Consider the following 8250-nt stretch of genomic DNA (forward strand, 5'->3'; position numbering starts at 1 on the left):
TAGAGGGTAGTTTTCAGTGCTCCTGGAAGAAATCTCCAGCTCTCTGGCCCTGCCTTATTCACTCTCCTCCTGAGATGATAGCAACAATTCCAAGTACCTGGCCAAGAAGAGTCCGAGCTAAGACATTAGATCTGTAGTACCATTCATTAATATCACTGCTGTATTTTCTCGTACTCAAAGAGTGATTTACTGCAGTTTTGCCAAACTACCAATTTGTAAATGTAGCACTCAGATAAGACCCCTTGTTCCAACTTTCAGCAACTAGGGAGGGAGAAAGGCAATATTTTGCCCCATCCCCACTCTTCACTTGTACACTCCACATGGCTCTCCTTCTCTCGTTCCCACTTAGTTTCTTTTGATTCCTCATCTCTAAGCCTCTTAAATGCTTGGTTAATTTTCTTGATTCTAGAGGCAGTGGAATGTTTACAAAACAGATCACGGCACTGTGACTGGCCCCCTCTCAGGATCACACGTGGAGAGTTTCCAGTCCTCTACCAGTCTCGACTATGGGAGGGAGAGTCAAACAGAGGCATACCCGCTCCATTCCTAGCTTGGGCAGTGGCTAGCGAGTGGAAGGCAATCTGCTACAAGTCAAAACTCCCCTGTGTTGGGCAGCAATAGCACAGGAGAGAGTCAAGGGCAGAGGCTCAAGCTTGCTGCATGGAAGGAGGCAATGGTAAGCCACTTCCGTACTTTTACCAAGAAAACTCTATGGATATACTACCAGAGCGATTGCAGGTGGAGTAGGGCATTTTGGGAAAGATATGTCCATGGCGTCGCTATGGGTCGGAGATGACTAGACGGCATAAGACAAGACCGTGATTGGATGCAGCTAACAGCCCAAATGAACAGTAGTCCCAAAGTAGCATTCTCCAGGAAAGCTTTCCAAAATAAAATCTAACAATTTATTGAATAATGTAAAATTTAAAGTACGTTTAGTAGTATTCATATTTTTACAAATATTACAATATGGGCAAGAAAACTATTGAACCTCATTCTGCTTTATTTCTGAATTAAAGTCTGGAATTTAAGAATTATTTTCAGTGCTTACATTTAATTTCCTATATTTTTCTAGTAAAGAAAACAAAAAAGATGAAAGTGAAGCTACTCAGAAACATTCCCTGGAGGCATTATTACAGCTTTTGAAAAGATCTTACTAGTTCTCTTAATATTTACTATGAACACACCCCAGTGAGGTCAAAGAAAGATCAAATTCTTTGCAATTTTTTATTCCTAGGGATCGGCCTAGCAACTTTATTGCATCTGTGCTGCTGTGATGATACAACGCCTTCATGTCTATTTTGCCTAAATGCTTATATGACAACCAGTTTGTGGAAAATCTGTGCTGCTTCCAAAATAAACATGAGGCATCCCCAAAGCACACTTCTAATCGTGAGCAGCCTCGGGGATATTCTCTGCACACAAAAAGCGCTCAATAAATACGACTGAATGAATATTCCTACATGACAATGTTACTTACCAATGCTGACTCACCCATTAGATTGTACCTACCTTGAAGGCAAGGGAATGTGTGTCTTGCTATTGGTGAACTATTCAGAAGTGCTTAGTATGTGTTGGACACATTTTATTAATTATTATAACAATAGTGTTATTCATTAATAATAACAATGATTATGGTATTTGTTAAGTGTTTACTACGTGCCAGGCACTGCAAGAGAAGCAGCGTGGCTCAGTGGAAAGAGCACGGGCTTTGGAGTCAGAGGTCATGGGTTCAAATCCCAACTCCACCACTTGTCAGCTGTGTGACTTTGGGCAAGTCACTTAACTTCTCTGGGCCTCAGTTCCCTCATCTATAAAATGGGGATTAAGACTGTGAGCCCCATGTGGGACAACTCATCACCTTGTAACCTCCCCAGTGCTTAGAACAGTGCTTTGCACATAGTAAGTGCTTAATAAATGCTATCGTTATTATTATTACTAAGCACTAGCGTGGGTACAGGCAAATCGGGTTGGACACAGTCCCTGTCCCTTGTGGGGCTCACAGTCTCAATCCCCATTTTACAGATGAGGTAACTCAGGCCCAGAGAAGTGAAGTGACCTGCCTGAGGTCACACAGCAGACAAGTGGCAGAGCCGGGATTAGACCTTCTGACTCCCAGTCCCGTGCTTTATCCACTATACCATGCTGCTTCCCTATTTGTTAAGCACTGTGCTATGCACTGGGGTAGATAGAGGATAATCAGAGAAGACACAGTCACTGTCTCTAATGGGGCACAGAGCCTAGAGGGGTGGGAGAACAGGTGTTTAATCCTCATTTGGCAGATGAGAAAACAGACTCAGAGATGTTAAGTGATTTACCCAAGGTCAAGGTGAAGGGTGAAGCTGGGATTAGACCCCTGGTTCTCTGACTCCAGTTTCTGTGATCTTTCCACTATGCCCCATTGCTTACTGCCTGACATAGGTCAGCCTTTATGGTATTCCAGGGTGGAAGATTTAGGTAGGTTTCTGGTTCTAAACCTGGAGAAGCAGCATAGCCCAGTGGATACAGCATGAATTTGGGAGTCAGAAGGATCTGGGTTCTAATCCCAGCTCTATCACTTGTCTGCTGTGTGACCTTGGGCAAGCCACTTAACTTCTCTGGGCCGTAGTTGCCTCATCTGTAAAATGGGGATTAAGACTGTGAGCTCCATTTGCGACATGGACAGTGTCAAAACTGCTTAGCTTGTAGTTATCCCAGTGCCTAGTATAGTGCCTGGCACATAGTAAGTGCTTAACAAATTCCAATTTTAAAAAATCAAAATGACCTACCTACAAGGGTCAGCTGGGGCTTGATATTAAATTTAAAAAAAAAGAAAAAAGAAGAGGAATGGTGTACAGTTGTCCATTTTAGTAATTTTGTTAATGCCCATGAGCATTAATACTCTACTGAATCTACAAGGAGCCTGTTCCATAGATGAATAATGACTATGAGATCTGCATAAACAGTCTTCCCTGGGAGTATTACAGCCCAAGCAAAGTTGGCTTTACTTATCCTTTCCGATTTTGTCCACCAGGCAATCATCCAAAATGTCGAAGGGCAAGACATCCTTGCATGCTATAACTTTTCCTTGTGTGCTTTAACTCTGCCCTCTCCTCAACCTGGCAAAATTATTTCTCCATCCTTACCAACACCCACGCCCATGGCGCTCACCAGTTGCTCTGGATGCTTAACTCCCTCCTAAACCTCCCCCCGCCTCCACTACATCCATCCCTCACCCCTAATGACCAGGCCACTGACTGTATTGAACAAACTGACACTAACAGACATGATCACCCTAAAATCTTCCTCGCCTCTCCCTAGTCCCTTCCCCCCAGCCCCTTCTTCAACTCTCCCATCTTTTCCAGCAGATCTCCTGCCTTCTCTCAAAATCCACCCCCTCCACCTGCACATCCAACTCCAACCCTTCGCACCTTATCAAAAGTCTTGCCTGCTCCTCCTTCTAGACTGTGAGCCCACTGTTGGGTAGGGACTGTCTCTATATGTTGCCAACTTGTACTTCCCAAGTGCTTAGTACAGTGCTCTGCACACAGTAAGCGCTCAATAAATACGATTGATTGATTGATTCTTCCCTGACATCTTTAACTGTTCGCTCTCCAATGGCTTCTTCCCCACTGCTTTCAAACATGCCCATGTCTCCCGTATCCTAAAAACCCCCACCCTTGACCCCCCAGCTCCCTCCAACCATTCCTCTCCAAACTCCTTGAGCGAGTTGTCTACACCCACTGTCTTAAATTCCTCTCCTCCAATTCTGTCCTTGACCCCCCTCTAATCTGACCCCCTTCACTCCACAGAAACCACCCTCTCAAAGGTCACCAGTGATCTCCTTCATGCCAAATCCAACGGCCTAATCCTAATCCTCCTTGACCTCTCAGCTGTCTTTGACACTGTCGACCACCCTCTTCTCCTGGAAACATTATCCAACCTCGGCTTCACTGACACTGTCCTCTCCTGGTTCTCCTCAACTCTCTGGCCTCTCATTCTCAGTTTCTTTCACGGGCTCCTCCTCTGCCTCCCACCCCCTAACTGTGGGTGTCCCTAAAGGCTCACTTCTGGGTCCCCTTCTATTCTCCACCTACACCCACTCCCTTGGAGAATGCATTCACTCCAGCTTCAACTACCATCTCTATGTGGATGATACCCAAATCTACATCTCCAGTCTCGACTTTTCTCCCTCTCTGCAGTTTTGCATTTCCTCCTGCCTTCAAGACATCTCTACTAGAATGTCTTCTCATCACCTCAAACTTCACAAGTCTAAAACAGAACTCCTTACCATCCCACTCAAACCCCCTAAGTTTCCCATCACTGTAGATGACACCACCAACCTTCCTGCTTCACAAGCCCATAACCTTGGCGTATCTTGATTCATCTCTCTCATCCAACCCACATATTCGATACATCACTAAATCCTGTTGGTTCGACCTTCACAACATTGCTAAAAACTGCCCTTTCCTCTCCATCCAAACTGCTACCATTTTAATCCAATCACTTATTCATTCAATCATATTTATTGAGCATTTACTGTGTGCAGAGCACTGTACTAAGCGCTTGGGAAGTACAAGTTGGCGACATATAGAGACAATCCCTACCCAACAACGGGCTTACAGTCTAGAAGATAATATTTTTGGTATTTGTTAAGTGCTTACTATGTGCAAAGCACTGTTCTAAGCCTGGGGGATACAAAGTGATCAGGTTGTCCCACGTGGAGCTCACAGGCTTCATCCCCATTTTACAGATGAGGGAACTGAGGCCCAGAGAAGTTAAGTGACTTGCCCAAGGTCACACAGCTGACAAGCAGCAGAGCTGGGATTCGAACCCATGACCTCTGACTCCCAAGCCCGGGCTCTTTCCACTGAGCCACGCTGCTTCTCTAGAATAATATCCCACCTTGATTACTATATCAGCCTCCTTGCTGACCTCTCAGCCTCCTGCCTCTCCCCACTCCAGTCCATACCTTCACTCTGCTGCCTGAATCATTCTTCTACAAAAATGTTCAGGCCATGTTTCTCCACACCTCGAAAATCTCCAGTGGTTACCCATCCACCTCTGCATCAGAGAAACTCCTCACCATAGTATTAAAGCAGTCAACCACCTTGTTCCTTCCTTCCTCCCTCACCTCACTACTCTCCTACTACAACCCAGTTCTCCTACTTCGCTCCTCTAATGCTAATCTTCTCCCTGTATTGTGATCTCGCCCGTCGACCTCTTGCCTACAGCCTGCCTCTGGCCTGGAACACCTGCCCTCTTTATATCTGACAGTTACTCTCCCCACGTTCAAAGCCTTATTAAAGGCACATCTCCTCCAAGAGGCCTTCCCTGACTAAGCCCTCCTTTCCAACTCCCTTCTGTCACCCTGACTTGCTCCTTTTATTCATCCCTCCTCCTAGCCCCACAGCACTCATGAACATATCTGTAATTTTATTTATTCATATTAATGTCTGTCTCCCCCTCTGGACCATGAGCTCATTGTGGGCAGGGAATGTGCTGTTTATGGTTATATTGCATTCTCCCAAGTGCTTAGTAAGTCCTCTGCACACAGTAAGCACTCAGTAAATTTGACTGACTGACAACACCAGAAATATTGCTTCGATGAAAATGACTTTGATTCAAAAAATTCCCTGGAGCAAAGCAAGCAGTTACTTGGAGCTATCTACACTCTGTAGTTCCTCATAACTGCAACAGAAGCGAAGCCCACAAAGCCATGTGTGATCAGTAGTGGGATCCAAGGCAATCCAGGCTTATGCTGACCGTCAGCAAATCAAAGGTTTGTCTTCATCCAAAAAGTTACCCGACCTTCTTCCTTGAGTAATCACTACTCTTCTCACCTTGTGTCCCCCAAATGCCATCTGCCTCAGTTACCAAAGCCACTACAGCACTTATATCTGGATCTCATATAACTCTATCACTCCCCCTTGCTGTAATTAATTTAATTGTCCAGCTCCCTGGCTAGACTCTAAGTTCCTTACGAGCAGGGATTGTTTCTTCCACTTGGCACCCTCCCAAGTGCTTAGTACAGTGCTCTGCACGCAGTCCACACTCAAGTGAAGGGAAGCAGCACGGCATAGTGGATAGAGCACGCACCTGGGAGGTGGAAGGTCGTGGGTTCTAATCCCGGCTCTGTCACTTGTCTGCTGCGTGACCTTAGGCAAGTCACTTCATTTCTCTGTGCCTCAGTTACCTCATCTGTAAAATGGGGATTAAGAGTGTGAGCCCCATGTGGGACAGCAACTGTGCCCAACCTGACCCAGCGCTTGGAACAGTGCTTGGCACATAGTAAATGCTTAACAAATACCATAATTATTATTATTATTGTTAACTTGTTTCACTTCTCTCAGTTACCTCACTTGTAAAAATGGGGACTGAGACTGTGAGGGCCACGTGGGACAGGGACTGTGTCCAACCCAATTTGTTTGTATCCACCCCACCGCTTAGTACAGTGCCTGGCACATAGCAAGTGCTTAACAAGTACCATTATTATTGTTATTAATTGATGATGATGTGCCCATGAACGCTATCACAGCTCTGCTTTAGAATGCAGATGGTTCTTCACTCATCTCAGATGATAAGGGAGTCCTATGGGGTTGACAGCCTTACAGCTATCTTCTAAGCACAGCTCCTACCACCTAGCATGGGGCCCCATGAAGTACAGGAAACAACCAAAATGAACAGGAATGGCAGTAACTCCATGTTTTGAAGACGTCACTATTGCAATCAAAGCTATAAATTGTGATAAAGAATTGAATCTGAAGATATTCTTGAAGCAACATCCAAGTAGCGGGGAGTTTTTACACTTTGGTGTTGGCATGGCTGTTTCCTTAAATTTGGACCACTGGAAAAATACCCGGGACTTTTAAAGATGATTGCATAACCATTATCTTCAAACAGAATTAATCAATCAACCGATGGTATTTACAGAGGGCTTACTATGTGCAGAGGACTGTACTAAGCACTTGGGAATTAGCAGATAGATTCCCTGCCCACAGTGAGTTTACAGTCTAGAGGGGAAGACATACATTCATTTAAATAATTTATAACAGATAGTATTTATATTACTTTTATCATATATTATATATAATATATTCTCTATATATTTACGATCTATAAATAGAAGGGTGATAGCTGACTGTAGAAACTCTTAGAGTAGCTCAATCCTCTCCGTTGCCAGCAATATATATCCCAGGCAGAATCCATTTGGACAGGCTATGACTGCTGACAATTCAACACCTGAACTGCAAAGTAGCTCTCCACCAAAACCCAGTACAACCACAGAAATGCAGGGAGCAGTATCAAAACCTCTATAATGTCTTCATAGATCATTCAAAATCACCCTCTAGACTGTAAGCTCATTGTGGGCAGGGAATATGTCTGTTTTGTTATACTGTACTCTATCAAGTGCTTAGTAATAATAATAATTATGGAATTTGATAAGCGCTTACTACATGCCAGGCACTGTTCCAAGGGCTGGGGTGGATACCAGATAATCTGTTTGCACAAAATCTCTGTCCCACAGAGGGTTCACAGTCTTAACCCCCATTTTACAGATGAGGGAACTGAGGCCCAGAGAAGTGAAGTCACATAGCAGACAAGAGGCGGTGCCGGTATTAGAACCCATGACCTTCTGACTCCCAAGCCCGTGCTTTATCCACTAGGCTATGCTAGTACAGTGCTCTGCACAAAGTAAGTGTTCAATAAATACAACTGACTGCCTGACTTAACATTATCAGCAGACCTGAACTACCTAGTAAAGCCATGCTATTTTCCTAGCATCTGGGACTAGGAGGCAGGACAGGACCCCGGCATCTGTGCTTTTGGACAGCACCAACAAGGACCCTGGTAACATTTTCCTACCTCTCTCCTGCTGGCAGTGAGGGTGTAAGGCTTGAGAAGGTCACTAGGGGCTCATTGGTTTAAAAAAAAAAATACCGGGCCAGAGGGGAAAAGAGAGGAAGGGCTCTAATTTGGGGTTTGTATTGGGGGGGTGGGGGGGAGTGCAAAACTGCTCAAACAGGAGATTGGAAGCAGAGCAGCTCTGGAAGGGGTGGGAAATGGAAAACTGATTTACCAGTCAGGACCAAACAGAACTTCTGGATCAGGGCTTATGGGATATGTCAACAATGGCTTATCTCCAGATGTTACATCTTGTGGAGTGGAACTAACATGGAGTACACCTCTAAACTTCTGACCTAGGCATCTATTCCCATACAGCAGACTATGAGTATTATAATGAATACTCTGAGGTTTTGAGACGGCATC

At 44.8% G+C, this 8250-nt stretch overlaps 1 non-coding gene across 1 annotated transcript; it reads left to right on the top strand.

Annotated features, from left to right (window-relative positions):
- The first annotated feature begins 454 nt into the window (after positions 1 to 454).
- LOC119948601 lies at positions 455 to 592 on the top strand. The gene has a single exon (XR_005456986.1). It is a non-coding gene; the product is annotated as a small nucleolar RNA SNORA7 (small nucleolar RNA).
- Positions 593 to 8250: the final 7658 nt, after the last annotated feature.

The sequence above is a fragment of the Tachyglossus aculeatus genome, chromosome X4 (assembly GCF_015852505.1).
Source record: "Tachyglossus aculeatus isolate mTacAcu1 chromosome X4, mTacAcu1.pri, whole genome shotgun sequence".
Classification (NCBI taxonomy): Eukaryota; Metazoa; Chordata; class Mammalia; order Monotremata; family Tachyglossidae; genus Tachyglossus; species Tachyglossus aculeatus.